The sequence below is a fragment of the Hypanus sabinus genome, chromosome 2, assembly GCF_030144855.1.
Source record: "Hypanus sabinus isolate sHypSab1 chromosome 2, sHypSab1.hap1, whole genome shotgun sequence".
Lineage (NCBI taxonomy): Eukaryota > Metazoa > Chordata > Chondrichthyes > Myliobatiformes > Dasyatidae > Hypanus > Hypanus sabinus.
The window spans coordinates 166999577-167027518 of NC_082707.1; the positions used below are offsets into that span (position 1 = coordinate 166999577).

Here is a 27942-nt window from a genome sequence, read left to right on the forward strand (position 1 = left end):
ACTCAGCAAATCTATAGAATGGTAATTATAACAGGATCAATGAAAGATCAACCAGAGTATAGAAGACCACAAACTGCAAATGCAAATATAAGTAGATTGCAATAAATAACAGGAACACGGGACAATGAGATAGAGTCCTAAAAGTGAGATCGTTGACAAGTGAGTGTACTTATCCCCTTTTACTTAATGGTTGAGGGATAGTAACTGTTCTTGAACCTGGTGGTGCAAGTCCTGAGTCTCTTGTGCCTTCAACCTGATTTTAGCAGTGAGAAGAGAGCATGTTCTGAGTGGTGGTGATCTCTGATGACGGATGCTGCTTTCCTAGAAATGTGTTTCAATTAGATGTGCTCAGTGGTGGGGAGAGCATTACCGGTGATGAACTGGGCTGAATCCACTACCTTTTGTAGGATTTCTGTTCAAAGGCATTGGCGTTCCTATACCAGGTCTTGATTCAGACGGTAAATACAGTCTCCACTACACACCTACAGAAGTTTGTCAAAGTTTTAGATATCATGCTGTGTCTACGCAGACTCCCAAGGAGTCTGCACTTTCTTCCTAAGTGCATTTATGTACTAGGTCCAGGAAAGGTCCTCTAAAATAGTGACACCAAAAAACTGGAAGTTGCTAGCCCTCTTCACCTCTACAGTCACAGTGCAATTATGCCTGGTCTATCTAATTGAAACAAATCGGTTGGCAGACTGTATGGAACAATGTTTTAATATCATTCCAATTTATTAAGGACTTCCTGGAATGTCCCCATATTTTGTTTTCTAAAAACATTATGCTTTAATTCATTAACTTTATAATTCATTATTTGAGTAAAAAAAGACGACAATGGTTTAAAATTCTCATGCTAACATGGCAGCTGAGTACAAGAACATATGAAAATAGGAATCAGAATCACGATCTGGTTTAAAATCCCTGCCATACCTCATGAAATTTGTTGTCATGAAAAATGTAACTTCTTCCTCCTTAAATACATTCTAGCCTCTATACTCTCTGGTTTAAAGAATTCAGAGCTTCATCAACCTCTGTGAAAAGCTCCTTTCTACGTCATTTTTAAATTACCGCCCCCTATAGTTATAACCATGTCTCCTCAGTCTGATTTTTCCATTAGAGGAAACACCTCAAGAGCCATCATTCAATACGATCATCTGTTACTCTTTTAAACACTGAAGGGTATAGATCTAACTTCCTCAGCCAAATTTCAAAGAGTACTAATTTTCAAGTTCTAGCTTAATGTCATTCAGCTGTACATGTGTACCACCAAATGAGACAATGTTCCTCTTGGCCACGGCACACAACATAGTACATAACACAAAATAATATTACCCTACAAATAAATTAACAAATAATAAGGTGCATATACAAGATAAAAAATAAACAGTACAACACTACTGGTGCTTCAGAGGTGATGAGATCTGGGTGGTGGCAGGGTATTCAATGGCCTTATGGCCCGGGGGAGGAAGCTGTTTTTTAATCCCAACAGTTCTTATTCTAATGCTATGGTACCTCTTGCCTAATGGTTAGGGGTCAGAGAGATTTTTGGACAGATGGGAGAGATCACTGACATTGCGGAGAACCCTGTGTTCACAGTGCTCCCAATAAATACCTATAATGAGTAAACAGAGATCTGATGATCCTCTCAGCAGTTCTCACAATCCTTTGTAGGGATTTGCAGTCAGATGAATATCTTGAAATATTAATATCAAAACGAATATCAATAAAAAGGTCATGTTCAGCAAATGATTCAAGTAACATCTCAAAGAGGTTGATTTAAGTTATGAGCACAGAGGATTCTGATATTTCTGACAAAGAACATATTTGGGAGGGATATGAACACAGAAATCAAGGGCTTCAGATACACAGACATGAATGGAATGGAGGGATACGACTGATACACAAGAGGTCAATTAGAACAAACTACCATCAAGATTGGCAGAATGTCATGGGCCTAGTATCCTGCAGAGCTGTACTGTTCTATGAAAGATCAAATGCCACAATAATTCAATGTCCAATACCTTTGCTTAACAACAGTCAGCCCTAAATCGATAAATTTGTCAATGCGAATTAAGGAACTAGATAAAGTAACCACACACTCAGGTTCAATGGAAATCTTAACAAATCCAGAACAATACCATAAAAAGAGCTTTTGGCAAAATTTGAGAACTTTTTGCCTGAAGTAACTTTCTCAACAATGCATGCAGATACACATTTAATAGCAGGTAAGTCCACCTTTTTACATTCCAACTAATCTAAGGTTCTAATTAACCCAACTCTTTTTGCAAATAACGTATTTGGTCACAGAAAAGCTGAAATTTATTAAGTTCCTCCATGCTCATTCATTTATTGGTGTCCACTTTACCTATATCATAACAACTTGCAGTATATTAAAGAATCAAAGACCAAAGGCCTAAGTTAGAGCCTTTAGAGAATCATGATGCTCTATTACTGATTTCATACCCCCTCAAATCTTAATTTACATAAACCATTAGCGTAAGAGTATGGCCACTTTGGAAAACTTCGGGATATTTAAGTTGTCAAATTTATTGAGCAGTCCCAAAGTAATATGCAATCCCGTGCAAATTAACCTAGAAACAGGCCCTTGTATTAGTGAATGCAAGTAGAAGGTCTGCCATCTCACACCTCCATTCACCAGGTGCTGCCTGTGTGGATTGTGTACCTTCGCCTTGCAAGCCTCTGGAGGGGCTGGTGCGCATATGAATGACAAAATCATGGTGAAGAGAGGCGAGAGATTGAGACATATGTGAGGGGCAGGTGGGAATAAGCGTAGGATCAGTGTAAAGTTTATGAATTATGTACAGTATTGACTCAACGGGCTAAAAGGCCTGCTTCCTTCCTCTGCTGTTCCTATTCTGTCTTGGTACAAAACCCTTTGAAAAAAATTGTACGTCTCAATCAAAGATCAAATACTCATTGCAAGAGGAATGATGACGCTTAGTTCGGTGATATCATTCCTACTTTTTATTCAGATGTTTCAACACAATGTCATTTGGTGCTTGAACGTAATAGTGAGGTAAACCGCAATGTCAGGAGGCGTCTTTGAAAAGAGATGCTAAACTACCCACTGATACAAAAAAGGAGGGGATTTCTTGGAGTCTTCGGGCTAAAACTCATCCTCGTGAATAGTTGACCAATCAGCACTTTTGTGGGAAGTTGCCGTGGGCAAATCAGCTGCTGTATTTTCCCGCATTATTGTGATCACAATTTATTTAATTTGCAGTGAAATACCTCACCACGTGTTGAAGTCATGGAAGGTACTATAGAAAGGCAGGTTACTTTCTTCTTCAGTAGCAGGATTAACTCAGCAGACTGAGCAAGTGAATTATTTAATTTGTCACCAATAATGAAACTCCTCAGAAATCCCAAATGGTAGATCACTGAAATTCGGTTTCATGTCAGACAAATGCTTCAAGAATTATTTGAAGTCCTTAAAATACAGACACTGAACACGTGAAGTAGAAAATTCTGGAAATATTCGGCAGGTCAAGCAATTTCTGTGGGAAGAGGGAAAAAAACATTTATATTTCAGGTCAATGGCCTTTTCATCGTAACTGTTTAAATGAAAGATTTTGACCCAGAATAAACTCTTTCCTCAGATGCTTTTTGTCCTGCTGAGCATTTCCAGAATGCATTGCTGTTTTCTTAAACTATCAATTGCAATAAGGCCAAAAAGTGGAGGGGAAAATATTAATTCATATTGAGGAGGCTTAAGCAATGAAACATTCCAATCTAGAGGAAAAAAGGCAGAATTGGTAATGGTACAAAACTTCACTGCAACCTCCTTCAGAGGAAATGCCTGCAGCTCTTACCCAGTCCAGCCTATGCGTGACTCTAGATTCACCAATATAGTTGGCACTTCATGATTTCCCTGTTCAGTGGCAATAAAGTTTGTACAAAAAATGCTGATTATTAAGCACAACACACACATCCTGTAAATTACTGAATTACAAAAAACATAAAAGCACCAATACCACAGGCCAACAGGCTAGAAAGGACACATTGATGCCCTTTCTCATAAGGGCCCATGCTTAACTCCTTTATTCAAAGATCAGAAAAAGCTTGGGAATAAAGCAGCAACATATCATGACTTGGATAGTAAAACATTACTGACAAGATAAGGGGAATAAACCATATAAGGCAATGTTCATGCTTGGTTTTTATTTTCAGTTTCTTGTTCAAATCCCACTAGCAGCCTTTGCACTTGAGGACACAGTTTTATCTAGCATATGCAAAATCATCTGCTCTATGACGATAAAGAAAATTGCTGACAGAAAATGAGAAAAGTCACTAGACCTATAAGATAACGTAATAGAACTTACAGTACATATTAGGAAAATTTTTAAGAGAACTGGACCCACCAGAATAATACTAGCACTTAAACTCCAAGAAAGACTGAAGTAGTTGTACTTAAACTAGACGACATAGAAGTAAGAAGATTTAAGAAGGAACTGTTTCACCCCACTTGCTTGGAACCTGAAATGCATCAACTCAGACTCAGGTTTAATATCACTGGCATATGCCATAAGATGTATAATGCAGTAGTATTGCAATAAAAAAAACTATAAAATAATATATACAAGAGAAAATCTGCAGATGCTGGAAATCCAGTAAATTACTATAAACACACACACACACACACACACACACACACACAGAGTAAAAAAATCATTAAGTAAATAGTGCAAGAAGAAAGCAAAAAAAAAAAGTGAGGAAGTTCATGGACTCGTTGTCCATTCAGAAATCTGCTGCCGAAGGGGAAGAAGCTGTTCCTGAAATGTTGAGTGTGCATCTTCAAACTCTTGTACCTCCTCCTTGATGGCAGCAATGAGAAGAGGGCATGTCCTGTGTGATGGGGGTCCTTAATGATGAATGCTGCCTTTTTGAAGCATTGTCTTTTGAAGGTGTCTTTGATGCTGGGGAGGCTAGCGCCCTTGATGAAGCTGGCTGAGTTTACAACTTTGTACAGCTTTTACCAGTACTGTGCAGTGGCCTCTCTATACCAGATGGTGAGGCAACCATTTAGAATGCTCTCCACAGTACATCTGTAGAAATTTCCAAGAGTCTTTGATGACATATCAAGTCTCCTCAAACTCCTAAAGAAATATTGCCAAGATCATGCCTTCTCAGCGATTGCCCCAATATGTTGGGCACAGGGCAGATCTTCAGAGATGTTGACACCCAGGAGCTTGAAACTTCTCATCCTTTCCACACTGATCAGAATGTGAGGAGTGGTGTGTGTTCCCTCAACTTCCCCTTCCTGAAGTTCACAATTAATTCCTTGGTCCTACTGACATAGAGTGTGAAATTGTTCTTGTGACAGCACTCAACCAACTGATCTCTCTCGCTCCTGAACGCCTCCTCATCACCATCTGAAATTTCCCAACAATAGTCGTGTCATTGGCCAATTTATAAATAGGGCTTGAGCTGTACCTAGCTACATAGTTGTGGATGTAGAGAGTCCTTGAGGAGCGCTGCCATTGCCTGTCAGTGAGGAGACATTACTTACCATCTGCAATGACAGTGAGGAAGTCAAGGATCCAGTTGCAGAGGGTGATACAGAGGCCCAGGTTTTGGTGCCTGTTGATTAGAACCAAGAGTATGGTTGTGTTGCTTTCTTAAGGTTGCTATAGCCAGGGGTGGTAGCGGGGACAAGCTCCCACTACCTGTTAAATGCTCCCAATTGTGTGCATCTCAAATAGCCTCTGACAACTAGATCCAACTTCTGGATAGTAAATTTAATATCAAAGTATATACCATATATATACATCTGGGATTCATTTTCCTGAAGGCAAACTCAGAAAATCTAATTGAAGACCGCACCAGACAGGACAAGTAACCAATATGCAAAAGACAACAAACTGTGCAAGCACAAAAAAACTAATAATAAATAAGTAAGCAATAACTATCAAGAACATGAGATGAAGAGTCCTTGAAGGTGAACCCATAGGTTGTGGGGACAGTTCAAGGATGGGGCAAGTGAAGTTGAATTAAATTTACCCCACTGATGATTGAAGGGCAACAACTGTTCCTGAACCTGATGGTGTTGGTCCTGAGGCTCCTGTACCTTTGATCACTGCCAACAGTTGGTTGCCGCAGGTTTTCAGTACCCTACCAAGTACACCATCAGGTCATGATGCCCTGCATGGTTGCACCTTCTTGAAAGATGTTCTGACATCAGCCCCCAAAGCAGAGATCACAGGGTCAACTGACGATACAAGGATTTGCATAAGTGTACTTTCATTCTCCCTTTCAATGCATGTTCGAAAAGCATGGTGCTCACCTGAGAGTGAAACATCACAGCCATTCATGATACTAAAATTAGCTTTGTAGGAAGTAATGGCCTACAAACCTGCCAGGACTTTCATTTCTAACTTCAATTGGAATTTTTTTTTTTGAACTCTTAAAATAGCTTCTGTAGATTGTACCTGGACTTCTCGTATAATTCTGGATCACCAGTCTTGAATGTCACTGATTTAGCTCTCAGCAGAGTTCCAATCTCCTGGCTTTTCAACGGCTTTTATTGGGTATTTTCCGCTATGTTCTTAAACACAAGCACTCATCCTGTCTAGATGAAGACAGTGACAAATGTGGCACATTCATTCAGACTCAAAGGCAAATCTCTGAATATTGTCTAGTTCACTGACTCAAAGCAGTCCTGGAAGTGCTCTTCCACCTCCCTTGACCGTACCGGCTTAGTCCTCGTCACGGGTGCTGCTCTGGGCTTTAGTCTCTGCCTATATGCTCGGAGTAGAAGTACAGTCAGGTAATCAGACTTTTCAAGGTGTAGGCATGGGATGGCACAGTAAGTGCTCTTAATGGTAGTATAACAGTGGATAAGATTGTGATAGAAACAGGTACTCTTAAAACAAGATGAACACTTGAATTGCTAATGCAGAGAAAGCGACAGATCAGGTCCTGTTAAATGGGATTACATAAAAATGTAAAAAAACCTACAGCACAATACAGGCCCTTCGGCCCACAAAGTTGTGCTGAACACGTCCCTACCTTAGAAATTACTAGTCTTACCTATAGCCCTCTACTTTTCTAAGCTTCATGTACCTATCCAAAAGTCTCTTAAAAGACCCTATCATATCCGCCTCCACCACCATTGCCAGCAGCCCATTCCACGCACTCACCACTCAGTGTAAAAAACCTACCCCTGACATCTCCTCTGTACCTACCCCCCAGAAGCTTAAACCTGTGTCCTCTTGTGGCAACCATTTCAGCCCTGGGAAAAAGCCTGACTATCCACACAATCAATGCCTCTCATCATCTTATACACCTCTATCAAGTCACCTCTTATCCTCCGGCACTCCAAGGAGAAAAGGCAGAGTTCACTTAACCTATAAGGCATACTCCCCAATCCAGGTAACATCCCTGTAAGTCTCCTCTGCACCCTTTCTATGGCTTCCACATCCTTCCTGTAGTGAGGCGACCAGAACTGACCACAGTACTCCAAGTGGGGTCTGACCAGGGTCCTATATAGCTACAACATTACCTCTCGGCTCCTAAATTCAATTCCACGATTGATGAAGGCCAATGCACCTTATGCCTTCATAACCACAGAGTCAACCTGCGCAGCTGCTTTGAGTGTTCTATGGACTCTGACCCCAAGATCCCTCTGATCCTCCTCACTGCCAAGAGTCTTACCGTTAATACTATATTCTGCCATCATATTTGATCTACCAAAATGAACCACTTCACACTTACCTGGGTTGAACTTCATCTGCCACTTCTCAGCCCAGTTTTGCATCCTATCAATGTCCTGCTGTAACCTCTGACAGCCCTCCACATTATCCACAACACCCTCACCTTTTGTCATCAGCAAACTTACTAACCCATCCCTCCACTTGCTCATCCAGGTCATTTATAAAAATCACGAAGAGTCACGGTTAAGGAACAGATCCCTGAGGCACACCACTGGTCACCGACCTCCATGCAGAATATGACCCGTCTACAACCACCCTTTGCTTTTTGTGGGCAAGCCTTGCATGGGGTACCTTATCAAATGCCATGCTGAAATCCATATACATTACATGTCCATTCATCAATGGGCAGGAAGAGAAAGAAGGATTGATATAGATATGTTATGATAGGGTGAGCCAGACGGTCTGTTCGCATGCTGTACAATTCAATGAGCTTGTTTGGTCAGCAATTAGACTGACCTTATCAGATAAAGGCCTCCAAAGTTATGAAAGAATTTAAAAGAGCAGACCGAAAGACACTAAAAGAAGCGAGTCTGTGCGTGCATGCATCCTACCAGAGGTCATAAATATTTGATCATTACAAGAATCCTACAGAAAATTTAAGAAAAACTCCTTTCCTCAGTGAGTGACTGTCTGGAATTTACCATGTCAAATGCTGACATTGCCATCAACATTGATCATCCAGGATTCACTACTTACTGGAACTCAGTAGCACAGATGAAATTAAAGAGAGACTAGAAAACCACATGGAAGGATTAGAAAGTTGCTGATTGAATTGAAGAAACGAATAATAGAAGTCCTGTGTAATTCAAACATCACTGACCATACAAATTTATGTACCAAACCATTTTAACAAACTAGTTAAATTGACAGCTGTCCATATGGAAACAAGTTCTATATCAAACTAACGAATTCATGCATCTCCTTCGCTGTAATCAAAAGTAAATTTGAGACAAATGGTTAATATCCATAAGTCTGACATTTGCAGATTAGCACCTGATGCAAGTAGTCATGTGCTCATTACTTGCTCTGGGTGCTTACACACTGCTCATTGTATGTCATGGGACATCAGAGTTCTCTCAATGGTTTGTAGACAAGTTATTTGCGAGCTGCGCATGTTCCAAGTGCAAGTAAATGATAGTGCCTCGAATGGTTCTGGATGCAGTGTTCACCCTGACTCACAACATACCTGGCCTGACCCTATACGGATGTCTTTGGCCTCCCGGAGCCGAAGGCCAGCCTTGTGTGATGGATGGCCCAGACTCAGCACCCACGGCTTAGTTATTAGGCATGTGCTATATAACCTGAGGGCTGCTGCCAGTTCCTGGGTAACCCAGCTTTTTGTATTTCTCTTAAACTATGTTCAGAAAGATGTATTTTATAGAATGAAAGAGCAAATGTTTTCCAAAATGTTATCGGTAAAATGAAGCAACCCGAGCACATACCCTCATCTCCAAAGTCGTTCTGCAGGTTGAGTGGAAAGGAGTGGGTTCCAAATCCATCCAGCCCTCTCCCCAGCTGCTCACCTCTCCACTGCTGGATTCAGTGACGAGTCTATGTGACTCTATTTATAGGTTAGGGGATTGATATCATTTGGTCCAATCTGATTGACCCAAGTCAACTTTGGGCTTCATTTGTTTTTTTTTGTGGGGGAAGGAATGGGTGGTTAAATAATGCAAACTCATAGAGATTTTCAAAAAAGGAAGTTGGAATTTTGCTCCTTCAGTCATACAAAAAATAATTTCCTCCCCATTTCTTCCTCTTAGGTCAATGATGCAATCTGGTATCTTGCTGTGGGTATAGCTAGGAATATGGATATTGAGGACTGACGGGAACCACAACCACAAACAAAAATATTCTCATTCGTTATCCAGACCTTAACAAGGGATCACAAGTTACCGATTGGACAAAAGAATATTGATAGTTTGCTTTTTAGAAATGCAATTTCAACCACCCCTCAACGAAATTCAAGGAAAGGGTTACAGAAAAGACTTACTGCTCTCTGGTTCTCCAAGAGGACCACAACCTCGTCATGGCTTGGAGGCTTACGTGCCTCAATGACCTGGAGAGTTATCGTGGCTAAAGTCAGGACTTTATGCTTTGGCTCTTGGTAGGGTCGCCCATACCAAACAGGCCAAAGGGTAAAGGATAATGGCCCACCAGTCCTCCAGGTTCAGGGGTTCAGCTCAGGACTAACAGCCCTGACTAGTAAACTGAAACTGTTATGGAAAGAGCAATGAGGCATCCTTCTACATCTGAGTGGCCATGGACAGAGAAGGAGGCCCTTCATTGACACCCTAAACACCAGCAGCATAATGGCTGTAAGTAGTTAGCTGGTCTGTAGCATCCCACGTGCTGTATTTAACCATCGTCATTCTGACAGCCACAATGAAATATTTTCAGCTGCATTGTAGCTATTCTTATAAAAACTATGCTGGAAATCAAAATCCAAAAAATGCTGGAGGAACTCAGCGGGGGGCAGCATCTATGAAAAGGAGTAAACAGTCAATGTTTTGGGCCAATTCAATTCAGGCAGCTCTCCACTTCCCTCTCAGTCCTGAAGAAAGGTCTCGGCCTGAAACTATCTGGATGACAGAATTGATGGCGTTATGGCCAAGTTTGCAGATGATACAAAGATAGGTCGTGTTGAGGAAGCAGGAAGTCATCAGGAGGACTTCCACAGATTAGAAGAATGGGCAAAGAAGCAGCAGATGTAATACAGTGTATGGTCAGACACTTTGGTAGAAGGTTTGAAGTTATAGACAATTTTCTGAACAGGCAGCAAATTCCGAAATGGAGGTATAAAGGTACTTAGGAGTCCTCGTGCAGGATTCCCTAAAGGTTAACTTACAAATTGAGTTAGTAGCAAGGAAGGCAAATGCAATGCGACCATTTCAAGAGGACTAGAATACAAGAACAAGAATGCAATGCTGAGACTTTATAAGGCATTTGTCAGACCACATTTGGAGTATTGTGAGCAGTTGTGAGCCCCATTTTGGAGAGCTGACATTGAGGGTCCAGGGGAGGTTGATGAAAATGATACCAGGTATGAGGAGTGTTTGATGGGTCTAATTAAAACCTACCAAATATTGAAAGGCTAAGATAGAGCGGACATGGAGAGGATGTTTCAAACAGTGGGAGAGTCCAACATCAGAGATCACAGCCTCAGAAATACAAGGATTTTCCTTTCAAACAGTGATGAAGAGGAATTTCTTTAACCAAGGTAGTGAATTTGCCAAAGATGGCTGTGGAGGCCAAGTCATTAGGTATATTTAAAGTGGAGGTTGATTAGAACTTGATTAGTAAGAGCGTTAAAGAATATGGAGAGAAGGCAGGAGAATGGGGTGAGAGGAAAAATATATCAGCCGTTATCAAATGGTGGAGCAGACTTAATGTGCCGAGTGTCCTGTGTCTTATTTTCTTTGAAACATGTTACACTCTCAGAGATTAGCCTGCCTAATTCATATTTAGTGCAACCATCTATCATTTGAGGTATCTACTGATTTCACTGAAAATTGGATCACTTTATTTTTAAATTTCCAAGTTCATTACATTTATGTGAGTTGCAAATTCAACACCTATGGAACCTCACATGTTCAGAATGTTCCAAAATGCCTCAAAGTGACAATGAAGTATATACGATTCCTGTTACAGTGAAGGCAACCATACCAGTCAACTTTCCTACTACAATGTCCCAACAACATTTCTGTGATGGAACTTGAGCAACAAATAGTGCCCAAATACTTCCAAACAATCACCTATTCTTTTTCAAATCACATCACAGAAATTCTGTGATACATACAGGAAGTCTGGCAGGATGGTGATTTGAATCACCATCTCCAACATAGATTATAAGCTCATCTCTGAGGAACGCCTGAATCCTGAACATTAAAACTTCAAGTCTTACCGAAGAGTTACACTGAAAAGGGATAAATGAATTCCTTTTATTATTGTAAGCTAAACAGTTTTAAACAGGAATCAATTTCCGTGTCTGAAACTGTTTTAGTTTGTCTCAAGTAATCACAATTATGTCTTTCTTTTTGTTTTGGGGTTCATTGGTGTCTATGGAATAGGCCATGAAAACCAATTTGACTTTAGCAAACAATAAACTAAAATTCTATCTTCAAAAGCACAATTATGGAATGTCTGCTACTACTTTCCCCCCATCAGTAAGGCCTTAAAGCTCTCTGCTTCTTTCTACACAATGTACCTAACCAGTTCCCCTCCACCACCTCCACTGTCATCTGTTGACGGAACTGGTCCTCATCCTCAGCAATTTCTGTTTTGGCCCCTCCCCTTTTTCCAAACCCAAGGTGTAGCTATGGACACCTTCAAGTCTGCCTTTTCATTGGCTACATTGATGACTGCATTGGTGCTACTTCCTGCTCATCAATTTCATCAACTCTGCCTCTAATTTCAACCCTGCACTCAAAATTACTCTGTCCATCTCTGATACCACTCTTCCCCTTTTCAATTGCTCTGGCTCCATCTCTGAAGACAGACTGTCTACTGATATCTTTTATAAGCCTACCAACTTTCACAGCTTTTCCCTTTTCTCAGTTTCTTTGTCCCCACCACATCTGTTCCCAGGAAGAGACCTTCCATTCAAGAACATCTTGGATATCCTCCTTCTTCAAAGAATAGTTTCCCTTTTTCTACCATCAATGCTTCCCTTGGCCACATCTCCTCCATTTCCTGATCGTTCACTCACACCCCATCTTCCCACTGCCTTAACAGTTATAGACGTCCTTGTCCTTACTTACCATTCCACACGTCTCTACATCCAGTACATCACTTTTCGTAACGTCCATCACCTTCAATAAGATCCTATTGCTAAACGCACCTTTCATTCTTCCTCTCTTTCCACAGTGATCACTCTCCACGTGACTCCTTTGTTTTCTTGTCTTTCCTGGCAATTATCCCTGCAAACAGAATTTCTACACCTGCTCGCACACCTCCTCCCTCGCCATGATTCAGGGCCCCAAGCAGCTCCTCCAAGTGAGACGACATTTCACTTGTGAGTATGTCGCAGCCATCTACTATATCTGCTGCTCCCAGTTCAGCCTCAGAAAGACCCAACAAAGGTGGGGCACTGCTTTCCAAGCACCCTCCCTCCATCTGGCACAGAAGACAGGATTTCCCGGAGGCCAAATTCAGGTTGGACGAGCAATACTTCACATTCCATCCGGATGGCCTCCAACCCGATTATGAACATTGATTTCTCTAACTTCTGGTAATTTCTCCCCCTTCCCTTTCTCTCTTTTTCCACTCCCCGTTCTGTCTCTCCTCTTCCCAGTTCACCTGCACATCATCTCCTTCTGATACCTTCCTCATTCCCTTTCTCTCATGGTCCACTGTCCTCTCCTATCAGATTCTTTCTTCTTTGGCTCTTTGCCCTTCGACTTATCATCTGTCAGCTTCTCAATTCATCCTCCACCCCCACCTGGTTTGACCTATCACCTGCTAACTTCTACTCCTTCCACTCACCCCCCCTCCAAATTCTTATTCTAGTTTCTACCCACTTTCTTTCCAGTCCTGATGAAGGGCCTTGTGTTCATTCTGCACAATCGATGTTGCCTAATCAGCTGAATTTCTTCAGTATTTTGTGTATGTTTCTTTGGATTTCCAGGATCTGCTGAATCTCTTTTGTTTATGAAGGTTTATAACTACTTTCCCATAGGAGGTGTGGATGAAACAAAATAATTTCTTATTTCAATTATTGTTCCATCTTTTCAAAATATAGCAGAAATATCTCAAAAAGGAAGGCATTTCATGCTAGGTGATGGAAAATACTTGTTTGCTCATATAAAGGAAATTATATGCTCAAAAGGTTAAGAGGATGTTGCTGGTTTCAAGTCAAAATGAATGAGAACGTAGGATTTACTGAAAACAAGACAATCTAAAGTTCTTCACTGAACTAGACACCTAATTTCTCTTTTGTCATTACTGCAAAGTCTATTCTCTTTTTCCTCTACTGAAAATACAGTCTCCTCAATTCATGTAAAATATCACTGTCACTAACAAAACTTGGCTCACAAAGGCCTTCATTGATAACAATATGATACACTTTCAGTCACTGTTATGAAAATATTACGTGCAAGTTCACATAATATATTGAAAAATGCTTACGTTTTTAAATGGAAAAGACAAAAAATACCAGCTTTAAAATGGTTGAGTAAAATTTAAAACTTATAGTGTATTTAAACATACTTAAAAGACCATAAACACACGATAAAGGACATTACAAGAAATCCCTTTCTTAAAGACAAAAGTGATAGAGCCACTTCAATGCATCTTCTACATCCATATTTTAAAAAAATGAGGACTTCAGTTCTTACCTCTTCACCCATTTTTGGTTTTAGCTGACAAGGAATAAAAGTCAGTGTCTTTTCAGAATCACTCAAACATCATCCATTCCCAAGATTTGTATAGTTGTCAGTTTCTAACAACATGTCAGTTAGCTTCAATAAAATTATGTAACTTTGATTAACATTTCGGACAATGGCAACTATCAAGTGTCACATGTCTTAAATGGTCAATATATGATTTATTATCAAAGAAGAGTTATGAAACTAAACATATTCCAGTATCAAGAGACAATTCCACACAGGATTAGTGACTTCTGAAAAAGGGGTTGTGTCTGCTAGAAACACACACACACACACACTTTGTAAACTTTTACATTTTATTTACATTTATCAATGATATACATTTTGCATGTATATATAACCTTCCTACCTCCATTGATTAGGACACTAAAGTTAGTAATCACAAGAATAAAGCTTTCAAATGTAGCTTCAATCAAATTCTTGGAAAGACTGACTTTACAAATCAAGCTGACCACAGTAATGTCAGAACAGGTGCCAGAATCAGTAACAGTAATCAGATTTACCTTAGTTTGGAGAATGTTGCAAAATAAGTAGATATTTGCATGGAATCATAATCATATATACTGTACATGAAGACATACTGCAAAAATTTCATGACAAAATTCCTCTCTCTTCAAAGCTGAATGGAGCACTGAGAATTCACTGCTGATCACTCAATCTGATCAATCTCAATTTCTTTTAAACTGCCTTCATCTCAATGTTGCTAGATTCTGGTTCATTCATTGTAGTAACTGTGTCTTGCAATTAAATTGTTGCTGGCGTGCAGTACTTTTGAAAATTGCTGAACTCCTCACTAACTTTGATTCTTATTGTTGGTGGAAGGAGCAAGGTAACTATGATTCTGCACTGTAGGTTTAGGTCACTTCATTGCTGAGCACCTCCTACAGCTATCTCTTTCACAACTTTCACTTTCATTTGTTTCTCTACATACACTTTCATAGCTTTATTTCTGTGTCCCACTCCCACCATTAACCCATCATATATATTACTGTTTACAGCTTCATTCCTCAGCAAAACTACCCTTTTCCCTTTGTCCTATCCACTGTTTGCTCACCTACAGTGCAATTTAATATCAACATGCTTTCTCTCTTTTCGATTCCTGATAAAGGGTCTTCAGTCAAACTATTAACTCTTTTTCATTTTCCACAGATGCTGCCTGGCCTGCTGATACAGATGTCTGCAGAATGTGACTGAAGGACCCATTCCTGATGCAATTAAGCTTGGGAATAACCCCAGCTATTCGTTCAATGCAGATTGACCAAGCAAAAATCATTAACAGGTTCAAGAATATAACTGCAAATGATAGTTTGAAAGGGAAGGCTAATCTTTTATTTAGAAATTTTCCAACATTCATAGAATCAACTTTTCTATTGTCATATCTGTAGAACATTGTTTATGGCAAATCTGTAATCATTGATCAACCCTAAAATAAAGTGATCACAGCTGCCTAATGGCCACAATTTTAAACTTCCCTTCAGTCCACCTCCAGCACTACAGTTTCTTTTTCCAGTTTGCAATTGCTCTGATTTCAGACCCTTTTAGTGCAGCATCATGTCCTTTCATACCTTCATCCACATGGACTCAACGCCACAAAATTCTCATCCTCACACACACTCTCACTCTCGTTTCATTTCATAAAACCTGTTTGGTTGCTTTATGCAGCTTTAACAGAAGGAGCAGAGGGCTGTAGATCTTGTCAGCTCCATCTTAGGTACTATTTTACAAAGTACCCAGGTCATCTTCCAGGAGCGGTGCCTCAGAAAGGCAGTGTGCATTATTAAGGACCTCCAGCACCCGGGGCATGCTCTTTTCTCACTGTTACCATCAGGTAGAAGGTACAGAAGCCTGAAGACACACACTCAGTGATTCAGGAACAGCTTCTTCCCCTCTGCCATCCGATTCCTGAATGGACATTGAACCCTTGGACATTACCTCACTTTTAAAAAAATATACAGTATTTCTGTTTTTGTACGTTTTTAATCTATTCAATATACATATACTGTAATTGATTTATTTGTTTATTGTTATTTTTTAATATCTTTTTTCTATGCTAGATTATGTATTGCATTGAACTGCTGCTGCTAAATTAACAAATTTCACATTACATGCCAGTGATAATAAACCTGGTTCTGATTCTGATGATAATGCCTGTTTCAGTTCACAGAATATTTCCCTTATTTCCACTGCCATGCTGCCCAAAGCCTCTGCAGAACATTTACAAATATATTTCTACATTAAAAAGCAATAATTGATAAGCTCATTAGTTCTTTAAAGATGTCTTACCATTCTTGATAATTTTAAAAAACTATACCTATGAAGTTTTCTCAAGATAGATGATAACAAGATCAGGACAAGTTGGTGGCATGGACTGGATGGGCCCCTTGACAATTCTTTCAATGAGAACAGCCAATAAATCTTTCAGCATTTTCTATTTATTCTAATTCTTGTAAACGTTCCTTAAGAGCTGTCTTCCTCTAGCTAATGACCATAATAAACTGCTACTATATGGCAATTTATCAGTCTTGGAAGCTCAGCTAAGATGCCCCAAATACATGTAATAACTTTCCACTGAGCACCCTTGATTAAAAAATTAATATTTATAATAGCTAATGTGGTTACTGGCTACGATGAAAGAATTGAACTGACTTTACTACTTACACCCTTCGTATACATGAGGAGTAAAAATCTTTACACTACATAGAAACATAGAAAACCTACAGCACAATACAAGCCCTTCGGCCCACGAATTTGTGCCGAACATGTCCCTACCTTAGAAATGACTAAACTTTCCCAAAGTCCTCTATTTTTCTAAGCTCCATGTACCTATCCAAAAGTCTCTTAAAAAGACCCAATCGTTTCTGCCTCCACCACCATTGCCGGCAGCCCATTCCACACACTCACCACTCTCTGAATAAAAAACCTACCTCTGACATCTCCACTGTACCTACTTCCTAGCACCTTAAACCTGTGTCCTCTTGTGCAAACCATTTCAGCCCTGGGAAAAAGCCTCTGACTATCCACACGATCAATGCCTCTCATCCTCTTATACACCTCTATCAGGACACCTCTCATCCTCCGGCGCTCCAAGGAGAAAAGGCCGTTCACTCAATCTGTTTTCATAAAGGATGCTCCCCAATCCAGGCAACATCCTTATAAATCTCCTCTGCATCCTTTCTATGGCTTCCACATCCTTCCTGTAGTGAGGTGACCAGAACTGTGCACAGTACTCCAAGTGGGGTCTGACCAGGGTCCTATATAGCTGCAACATTACCTCTCAACTCCTAAATTCAGTTCCATGATTGATGAAGGCCAATACACCATATGCCTTCTTAACCACAGCGTCAACCTGCACAGCTGCTTTGAGCGTCCTATGGACTCGGACCCCAAGATCCCTCTGATCTTCCACACTGCTAAGAGTCTTACCATTAATACTATATTCTGCCATCATATTTGACCTACCAAAATGAAGCACTTCACACTTAACTGGGTTGAACTCCATCTGCCACTTCTCAGCCCAGTTTTGCATTCTATCAATGTTCCGCTGTAACCTCTGATAGCCCTCCATACTATCCACAACACCTCCAACGTTTGTAAATAGCATGTACAACAGGACAGTCAATATAGCTTAGAGATACAATTGTATCAGCGTGAATTAAACAGTCTGATGGCCTGGTGGAAAAAGCTGTCACAGAGACTGTTGGTCCTGGCTTTTATGCTGTGGTACCGTTTCCCAGACGGTAGCAGCTGGAACAGTTTGTGATTATGGTGACTCAGGTCCCTAATGATCCTACAGGCACATTTTACACACCTGTCTTTGTAAATGTCCTGAATAATGGGAAGTTCACATCTACAGATGCGCTGGGCTGTCCACACAACTCTCCGCAGAGCCCTGCAATTGAGGAAAGTACAGTTCCCATACCAGGCAGTGATACAGCCAGTCAGGATGCTCTCAATTGTACCTCTATAGAAAGTTCTGAGGATTTGGGGGCCCATACCAAACTTCTTCAACAGTCTGAGGCAAAGAGGAGCTGTTGTGCTTTTTTCACCACACAGCCAGTATGTGTAGACCACATAAGATCCTCAGTGATGTGTATGCCAAGGAACTTAAAGCAGATCCATTGATGTCAATAGGGGTTAGCCTGTCTCCAATCCTCCTGTTGTCCACAACCAGCTCCTTTGTTTTTGCAACATTGACGGAAATCAGTAGGAACTTATATATTTGATAAGAAGCTGGAGGACACATTCAGTGCAAATGAATTGGCAATATTTGTGAGAGAACCAAACAAGTATGGAATTGAAGTTCCTTTCTCCCTAATAGAGTTGTAATGAACGCTCTGTGTGTACACTATTGATCATTGCCATCTCGACAAAATGTTGGCCTTGATGCCATAGGGCTATATCAAGTGTTTTTGTTCATCAACATTCAATGAAATACTGCTTTAAAAAAAATTACAAACCCTCCATTTTAAGAAATCAGACATAAGCATTATAGCTGAAAGTCAAAAATCTTAATTTAAAGAAAAATAGAAAATGGTGAAAACATTCAGCAGATCAGGCAACATCTCAGGAAAGAGAAACAGAATTAATTTTGCAGGCCAAAGACACTTTCAGAAGCCCTTGATCCGAAATGTGACCTCGGTTTCTCTTTCCATGGATGCTGTCTGACCTGCAGAGTGTTTCCAGCATTTGTGTTTACATTTAGCTAATTAATGGCTATCTACAAGATATTAAGTAAATAATTGCACGAGTTTTTTGTGGAAACCAAGGAAGAGCATACCAAAAGAAGAGTCTCAATCACACCCAGTAGATTGTTCTTTTTCCTTTCGGATGATTTCAACAAATCAATGAACAAACTGATGCAGAACCTAAATATATCTCATCACATTAGAACAAAGAAACTCATTGATCTGAGCTAACAGGTCGATACATTCAATAAGATTATGGATGTTGCTTCAGGGTACCACCTTGCAATATCACCCTATTATAAATGCATAAGATAAAATATGAAATATGCATTAACTTTTCAGTGGTGGTTTTAAAACAACTTGGAGGCCACACAGGATGAACACAGCTTTACTCAGTTTTGTTAACTTCCACTTAGTGTTGACTTTAGTGGAGAGTTGGAAGGAGTCCCAACACACATCCAGCTGTTTTTTCAAAAAATGGTCAATTTGTGTTCAATTAAGAGGGGGAAATATTAGGTAGTGTGCACAAGAAAGTCCTATTTTCTCTCAAGGAAAACTTTGTGTGGTGTTTAAAACCTCAGCATTGTGACTTCTTGGATGTTATTGAAACTCCAGAACAATTAGAAATAAAACTGCAACTACATACCAAAAGCTTAACTTTGTTAGATAACACTGGTTCAAACAATTAAAACCATAATGTAAACTGAATAAAGTTAAAACTTTACGTGGGAGCCTACTGATGAATAAACTCTTAAACTCCCAAATTTCTGTTGTGAATATACAAACCTAAATTTCTGCCCTGAATGCACAAACTACTAATGATCTTCAGCTGAGGAAATTGGTGAAGCATTCACAGTACAGATCTTCCCCAGCTTACAAACTCCTGACTTGCGTACAGCCCAATCATACAAGAGAGCATTTGGAAGACTTGTAAGATGGATTTGCAAATTTCAGCCACCTGAGAACTCAGTTATAACTATTTTTTGTTACAAACAGTTCACAGGAAAGGAACCTAGGGAAAACATAATCCAGATTGGTGACAGAGGAAAGGGGCCACTTGGATCTATGCAAAATCAATCCAGTCAGTCCCACTCGCCATAGCCTATTTTTATTTCCAAATATTGAACAGTTTCATTTAAAATGCTGTAAGTTAATCTGTCTCACTTCTAATACAGGCAGTCCAATCCGACAATCCAAACCCCAAAGAACTTGCAATGTAAAACATATTCGTCATCTCATTTCTGTTTTTACTTATGCAGCCCACTTTCATCCCAAATCTCCAATTCATGAACTCTTTTAACTGATGGAAACAGTTTCTCTTAAGCTACTCAAACTCTTTATTCATGATGTTAAATACCAGTTATCCTTGCAACTTATGTTCCAGGAAACAAAAATTCTCCAGCTACTCCACCACTGTTCTTGGAATCTTCCTGCAAGTTATTTCCAGTTTTCAAATCCCAAATATAATTCCTCAATCGAAATTACAGGCATAAAGCCCATTTGCCAAATTCAGCTAATATGATTTCTCCATCTAGCCACAAGACATTCAAAATGAAAAAAAAAGCTCGTTAACAATTGCGTACCAGCTTGCCAGTATGGTTCATGCTCACCAATGGCCTTGGTAGAAAAAGAAAGGAAAAATTCCTCCACCCATTTTTGAAAGAATAGATGCTGTAGAGATGCATTAATATACCAAGCCCTGGTATTCTTATTTTCTGAGAAGGCTTGTGTACAGCATAATTTTAAGGAGAACAAAAGCAGGCTGCAAAGATTTCTTTCCAAGCTCATAGCGGCAGGTGCATTTTCAAACTGCCAACTTTCCTCTAATTCAAACCAAGTTAATAATAAAAGGCTGAGAAATTAGTTGACATACGACAAAGTATTTAAATTACAGCTCAAATTTGTCAGCATCCTTCCATCAATGAGATGACAGACCTGTAGCTCAAAGTTGCCCTTTCAAAAAAATCTAACCACCCAGTTTCCCTGTCATTCTCCGCCTCCATTTTTAGTTGTTCTTCATTCATAACCCATGCAACCAAAATCATCTTCCCCAATTCTTCTACGACTGCAGTCGTCTGTTCTGATCTTTAAAGTGTGTCTTTAAATATGCACCTCCTACAGCACTATATATTGTGCAATCCTGTGGTTTCCTAAGCTACATTTCTCTTCAGCAATGGATTCAAAAGTGCCTTTGACTGAGAGCACCTATAGGCATTGACTAAAATCTAGTTCCATCAGTACAGTGAATTTATACCAACAACTGCTGTCAGGGCTGTGAATATAACAATGAAAAAGATAATCGCTGTTCAAAATGTTGGTGTGATTAAGATATGATGGGAAACATTTCTAATCAGTATTTGGCAAGCACATTATTTGAACTGCCATCAAAAAGGAATACTTCAGAAAAATGAAGAAAGAGGATTTTACTTTGCAGCTCCCATCCCAATGGGATCCATCCATTACGACTGTGGTGACTGCAGATCTGCATTTACTTAATATTAAGAAGTTCAGAATAAAACTTGAAAGTTCAAAAACAAATTTTAAAATTATGACAGCAATGAGTGCATCTGAAGGATATAGCAAGGAAAGGAGCAGATGAGCCAGGAGAGGAGGAGGGGACTGATGTAAGGTAACTAGGATGAAGATTACAGGGGAGATGAAGAACGCAATTCCACCCAGATGGTAAGGGTCTGGAGCTCACCTCCTGGAAGATTGGCAAAGTTAGACATTATGATCAAATTTTATATATGCTTGATGTGTACTGAAGAACAGCAGTTCCAAATACGGTGTGGCTGAAGGCAGGATTAATTAGCTTAGCTTTTCTTTGTTGTACAGCACAGATGTGAAGGACTGAATTACTTCCTTTGTGCCATAAATGTTTTATGATTTGTATTCCTAATATTTTCAGGATGTGAATACATTTTCCAAAACTGGAACTCAATGCTTTATTCAAACATGATCTCACTGGAGATTCACCACACCAGAGCACTGATATGGGATTTAGGGCCATGATGTTGTTTGATGGAAATCCTTGTTAACTCGTAAAGTAGTAATACTCCGAAGAATGGTGTAGCTCTCATGTCTTTCCCCATGAATGATATTGTCACTTTTCTCCTCAGGCAACAATTCATGTATTTTTACAATCTTCTGTTATTCAGATCTCTCTCTCACACACACACTTCGATAAGAAGTGGCAACCACATTTAAAATTCACACCTCTTGTCAATGCCAAGTCCAACTGTGCCAGTGGCATTTACACCATAGCTAAATCAACACATACAAAATGCTGGAGGAACCCAACAGGACAGGCAGCATCAATGGAACTGAATAAGCAGTCAACATTTCAGACCGAGACCCTTCCTCAGCACTGGAAGGGAAGTGGGAAGAAGGAAGAATAAGGAGGTGGGGGTGAGGGGAAGGAGTACAAGCTAGAAGGTCATTGGTAACCAAGTGAGTGGGGAGCTGACAGGTAGTGGACCACGGGGGAAGAGGAAGAAGAAGTGGCACCACAGGAAAGTGATAGGCATGTAAGAAGAGGAGAGGCGAGAGGGGAGCCAGAGTGAGAAGTGGAAGAGGGAAGGGGGAGGGTTAGAGGTTAGAGAAATCTATGCTCACGCCATCAGATAGGCTATCCAGACGGAAGAAGAAGTGTTGCTCCTCCATCATGACATTAGAGGCGGCCATGAATCAACATGTCTATCACCTCCTGCTGATACCCCATCCTCCTTCCCTTTCTCCCATGGTCCACTTTCTTCTCCTATCACATTTCTTCCCTTTACCACCTCCCTGCTCCTTTCTTCCTCCCCCATCCACCTGGCTTCAACCATCGCCTGTATTCCTTCCCTTCACTTTCTTACTCTGGCTGCTTCTCCTTTCGTTCCAGTCCTAATTAAGGGTCTTGGCCCAAGACATCGACTGTTAATTCATTTTCATAGATGCTGCCTGACCTGTTGAGTTCCTCCAGCATTGTGTGTGTGCACACTCTGGATTTTTATCATCTGCAGTATCTCTTGTGTTTATAGCTAAATCAACTAGGGTTTTTACAAACAAGCCCTTTTCAGTGTATAACTGACCATCTATTTACTGAGCCATTATCAATTATTGCATTCTGTTAGGATCATTCAAAACAAGGGACTGCAACAGTAGAGAATAAATACATAAAATTCCAGCAATGAAGCCTCTACGTTGGAAAAGGGAAAGAAAATCTTACCAATTCTAATGAAGGATCGTCAACCTGAAACATTAATTCTGTTTCTCCCTCCACAGATACTACCTGACCAGCTGAATATTTTCAGCACTTTATTTCAGATATCTAATTCCAATTGAATTATTTTTTAATTCTTGATTTTAGTAACTCCAACTACAAATTCGCAAAAACCCCCCCATCCTCAGGAGCCCTGAATCTAAGAACGCAATAACTATGCAAATGGAGTTAATAAGCCATTGCACAGAAACATCTTTTCTCCAAGCTTCTTTACTAATGTTATTAGGATGAATTTAAAAAAAAACACAAAATGTCAGTCATCTGGGCTATGACTTCCCAGGAACTATGTCATACAGCCGAGCTCTGGTTATCTGCAAATTGTTTAAATTATTATTAATCAAAATAATTTTAATTAAATAATGATCATTATGCAGTTTGATTTCACACTAAAAACTACTTTCTGTCATTGAGTCCAAAGTCGCTTTAGAAATACCATGAGCAGTAATTTATTTTATTTTCATTATTATGAGCTAAACTTCCCATGAAATAGATATGTACAATTTTCACTCTTCAATAAATAATTTTCATTTACTACTATATTATTCTGAAAGCCACTAGCCTAAAGTCATTCATTTGTCATCCTACCTGTAGATTAGTTTAAAAATATTATTTTTGGAAAATATATACCCTTTTTTTTAATATTGAGATTCAGCACTGAGTGGACCCTTCCAGCCCTTTATGCCCAGCAATCCCCTGATTTAACCCCAGCCTAATCATGGGACAATTTACAATGACCAATCAACCTAAACCAGTACAGCTTTAGACTGTGGGAGGAAACCAGAGCACCCGGAGGAAACCTACACGGTCACGGGGAGAACGCACAAGCAGCGGTGAGAATTGAATCCAGGTCACCTGAACTGTACAGTGTTGTGCTAACCACTGCGCTACTGTGCTACCTCAGTAATCATGACCCACATTTCCAACAGACATTAGTCCTACTAATGCACAAGGGGAGAGCTGATTTTTTTTTAAAAGCACCTTGTAAAATTGTTTTTGAGGTCTGTGTCAATATGAAAATGCTGTACTTCATAGTAAAAAATATTTTTAGTCTTCAAGTGTTTTCCAGTATTATTACACTTTATTGAATGACAAACAGAAAAGAGCACGGAAAGGAAGTAATGGAAAGCAATAGTTAAATGGCAAATTATACTGTACATCTGACGACTCTCAACTTTTTAATTCAAACTGAGTATCTGAAGAAGTGCTTCTGAAATGATGATACTGAGTGTTTATTTCCTGTGAATGGTCTCACCTGAAGCTAATGACTCATATTGGGTTAAAGTTCCACATGCGCTTTTCTATATCTCAACTCAATTTCTGATCAGCCAGACTTAGAAAGGCTTTACTTACTAATATGAACAGTATCACATCCTGACCATGCTCCAGAATCTACAAACATACACATTCCACCAAGGATCCTGGATAATAATTAAGAACAAATTTATTGCAGCATCTTTTTTCCTTCCGCTCCTAAGCTCCTGTGCCTCTCAAAGTAATTTTCTTGGATTCCTGCAACCATGATCGGATTATTCAGCACAGGAGTAAAACTAGAACCTGGGCTCAGAAGTACACGTGTAAATAGGCAGCTGGTTCCCTATGGTGTATCCCGAGGCCCTCCATTGGTCGAGGTTGACCATGGATACCGCATCCCAGCTGCCGACGTGATACGCAAGCCAGTACAACGTCGAGAGCAAGCCATTGCCCATGTAGCAAGCTCCCTCTCTCCATGCAGCTAACCAATCCAAAGGAACAGCAGAGACCGACAGAGTTTGGCACCAGCAGTGCCACAGGAGCTGCCAGTCAGCGTTCAGCAGATGCTAGAAAATCCGAGTAGCACACACAAAATACCGGAAGAACCCAGCAGGCCAGGCAGCATCTATGGAAAAGAGTACAGTTGATGTTTTCGGCCGAGACCCTTCATCAGGACTGGAGAAACAAAGATGAGTCAGGGTTAGAAGGTGGAGGGGCTGGGGAAGAGGGGAGGAAGAAACACAAGGTAGGTGAAACTGGGAGGGGGTGAAGTAAAGAGCTGGGAAGGTGATTGGTGAAAGATACAGGACTATAGAAGGGGGTTTCTGATAGACAGAAGACCACAGAAGGAAGAGAAGGGGGAGGTGATGGGCAGATAAGGTGAGGGGGAAATGGGAAAAGTGAATGGTGAAGGGAGAGCATTACTGAAAATTAGTTAATGCCCCGCTCCTTCATCATTCCCCTCTCTCACCTCATCTCTTTACCTGCCCATCACCTTCCTCTGGTTCTCCTCCCTCTTTTCTTTCTTCCATGGGCTTCTGTCCTCTCCTATCACATTCCCCCTTCTCCAGCCCTGTATCTCTTTCATCAATCAACTTCCCAGCTCTTTACTTCAACCTTCCCACTCCCACCACTCCAGGGTTCACCCATCACCTTGTTTCTTCCTCCCCTCCCCCACCTCCTTACTATGAATCCTCATCTTTATCTCTCCAGTCCTGATGAAGGGTCTCAGCCCAAAACATCCACCGTACTCTTTCCGATAGATGTCGCTTGGCTTGCCGAGTTCCTCCAGCATTTTTTGTGTGCTACTTATGAAGGAGAGTTGTCTTTCTTGTGAAATGTCGAACCAAGGCCCATTCTCCTCCTGAAGGTGAATAAAAGTAGTCTTTGTAACACCTCAGTCATACACCAGAGAACCTTGTCTATTTTAACTCATCCTTGAACCAATGTCATTCAGCAGATCATCAGGTCATTATTCCATGGTCTTAGGAGACCTAGATTACAGTTACGTAAAACCTAACTCTTTGCCACTAAAGTACTTTGGGCTTCCCTGTGGTTGTTAAAGGAGTTTCATGGATATCATTTTCTTTTGCCATGGCAATGCCAGAAACCCAAGGTCAAAGAATAAATGACAACTATCGTTGATTGGTGAAAACTGGTTGGAGTTTGAGGGTTTGAATCAGCATTTTACATATCTCCTCAGCAACACCATTCACAAGATCTGACATCAGTGTCCAGTGAGGATTGATCCACCCATAGCACCTGTAAATACTATCAGCAACACTGGGTATGTACCTTCATTGACAATGCAACATCTTTAAATGCAAGATATTAAGATAAAATGACAAACTAAAATCTTTAAAAATTACTTGAACACATATTATATATAACAATTCTATTTAATGCCAATCATAAAGTTTTATTTCTACTTTGAGTCATTTAAAATGAAGCCTACATTGTTTTCCACAAACTAAGTGGCAATAGATCTCTACCTTTGTTTTAACCTGTTCGTTATCCTAACCATATCTAAGATCAGCAAAGATGCTAAATGAGGAGTGGACCTCCATGACAAGTGTTGAAAGACCTTTTGTACCACACCACAGGTTCAGCAATAGCTACTTTCTGACAATCATCAGCTTTGTGAACTGACTTGCACAGTCCTAACCCTACCAGAGCAATGGAACACTATAGACCATAGTGTTCCATTTTGTTTTTGCACTCAAGTCTTGTTTTTGCACAGCCTTTTCTCTCTTCGGTGTCTTGTACAATCTACGACTTATTTATATTCTCTGTGTTGCCCGTACCTACGTACCTGTGATGCTGCTGAAACATTTTCCATGGTATCTATACCTCACTGTACTTGTGCCCATGACAATAGCTCAACATGACAAGAACCAAACAGTTGAAACTGCGACCAAGGAATATTCTTGCTGAATTGTGCAGTGTTATTGAAGAGGGTTACTTGTATTTGTGAAGATCACTAATTTCAGTAAAGGACAGCCAGGAAAAAATAAAGCTAAGAAAACAAATTAACCCCCCCCCCCCACCACCACCATTTAGAAAACAGTAATTACTTTTATTTTCACACTAAAACATTCAGTTCAAAACATTCCTCAGCTTTTAGTCCTCAACTGCATACCCTTGCCCATTTAATTATCCACATCTTCACACTCAAACACAAACATAGGTCAACAAAACCATGACCATGGTCCTCAGGATCTGCCAAGGCTATGAAGCTCAGTTCTCAAAAGCCCATTGTTAACTGTGCCTGCCATCTCCTGCTACCAGCTGCTTTAACAAGCACCAACAGATAAACAGCTCTCAGCTCCAAATCTTCTTCAACCTGGTTCAGGGATTTTCCTAAGACACTTGTCACATGCTTCTCCTCAACATAAACAAATACTGTGCGGAGTGTAATGTGGCAGCGCAGTCCTTGAAGGAGGCAGCTCATGGGGAATATTTTTGCACATTTGGATTCACATACCTTCCCACTACCATGCCCTGTTCATACATACACAAGTCAATGAAAGGTATGGAGTAAGATAGGAAAAGCTCATCCCAATATGTGTGTTCACACTCAGAAGAAAGCATACTTTCACTGTAAAGATGTTTAAAACAAAAAAATATAGCTTTTAAAATGACAGTTCAAGCATTCATGCCTTCCCCCCCCCCCCCCATTTTCATTTCAGGTGTGCTACAAAGTCAATTTACAGACATCAGGTCTATTAGATATTGTTCCAAGAGGAAAGGAAAAACTTTAAGTATAATTGAGTAAGGAAGTACCCACAGCTATTCTTAGTTTTTCCACACATTTTCAATGTTAGTTTACCCAGTAAGTTTTGAAAACCTAGAGCAGCTGGAAGTTCTGGAAATCTGTAGCTTATAGAAACACCTGGTCAAAAAGAGGGATTAATGTTGTCACGGATAGTCCTTTAATACAATAATCTCTGTATTCTCCTCAAAGCTGACTAACCTGCCTTTATTCAGATTTCCATCATGTGGTATTTTGTCTGTATGTAAACAATGTTTTACTATATGAAATTGGCCACATCCCCAACCAAAATGCCTTTAGCAAATACAAAACAATAAAGAGGAATAACTTGGGAGGGAATAGAGAATACCAT

General features: G+C 40.1%; 1 protein-coding gene across 3 annotated transcripts in view; it reads right to left on the minus strand.

Annotated features, from left to right (window-relative positions):
• traf3 (TNF receptor-associated factor 3) overlaps positions 1–27942 on the minus strand; it is a 79768-nt gene that overhangs the window by 49784 nt on the left and 2042 nt on the right. The window lies entirely within an intron of this gene.